Here is a 1,293-nt window from a genome sequence, read left to right on the forward strand (position 1 = left end):
CCAGGCTGAACAGCCCCAACTCCCTCAGCCTGTCTTCATAGGAGAGATGCTCCAAAATCATGTTAGAATTTATTAGCTTGCATAATCAGGCCCATATAGTTTCAGATTAAATGGAAAAGAAAAACAATTAATGACATATGTAATAAAGGCAAGTGCTTTAACATAGTATCCCTAAGAGCACAAGCCTCACAACAGGGAAAGGAATTCTGTGGGTGAACAAAGAAGAAGGTGTGGCTGAAACAAGGGTCATCACTTAGTTAATTACAGCAGAAGTGTATGTGTATATATATAAATAATTTGTAAAAATTTTTTTTACACTTGTTCCAGAGATATCTAGATAATTTGGAACCAGTAGCAAAATACAGCATAGATTAAAAAAAAACAAACCATCACATGATTTTTTTTTTAAATTACCATCTTAATTTACAAGATATCTAAAAAATGTGGTGAAAATGATCAGGACCTGGAAAGTAGCTTCCTGCTGCTAGTGTAGTGGTAGAAGCTCCTAATGTAGAGGTCAGTGCTCTCACAAAATCAGAAATGTTTACTTAAAAATAGAAGGTTAGGCCTCTACTCTGGCAGCAAATGCTTCTCCTGTGGGAAACTGTAGCTTGTAAAAGTGCAGTGGCAAGTAACAGAGCCTGCAGAGCAGAGCGAAGTTGGAGACTAAGAATAGTGGTTGGAGCAGACGTGTTCCTGAAGGGTATCCCACTCCCTCTTCCCCAGGCACAGGTGTGATGCTAAGTGTTGCTTGAGCCATGCCAGCATACCTGACAACCTACAGCTGTGTACACTGACTAAAGGCAAAAAAAAAGATGTCAAATACCATTTGCATGAGCATCCATGGAAAGGCAACGCCCGTTTGCCCCACACTAGACAGGTCTGTGTCTTTCCACAGTCTGATTACTGAGTAATTCTCAATTTACATATTCACATTTCCACTGAACTCTAATCTCTCGGATAGTTGCAGTTCTCCTCAGTTTTCTCTGACATTGTGCTTTCCTTCAAACTGTTTTTTAGTACCTATGTACAACATAATTGTTATTATATCTTTTTTTTCCCATATGAAGACTAGTGCTTATTTCCTTCAAAATATAACAGGGAGAAGGTTTTATAGTAGAAAGTCCTGGTTCCTTATGATCCTGGTAAGAAAGGTGCTCAGGCACTGTAAAGTTTCACTTCAAATGCCATTTATTGGAGCTAATATTATAAAGAATAAGAAGAAAGCATTGACAGCTCCTTTCAGAGGTTGCACAGCTGAGCTCCTTAGCAGTTGTGCGTGTCAGGCCAAGA

Source organism: Acanthisitta chloris, unplaced genomic scaffold (genome assembly GCF_000695815.1).
Source record: "Acanthisitta chloris isolate BGI_N310 unplaced genomic scaffold, ASM69581v1 scaffold18791, whole genome shotgun sequence".
Lineage (NCBI taxonomy): Eukaryota > Metazoa > Chordata > Aves > Passeriformes > Acanthisittidae > Acanthisitta > Acanthisitta chloris.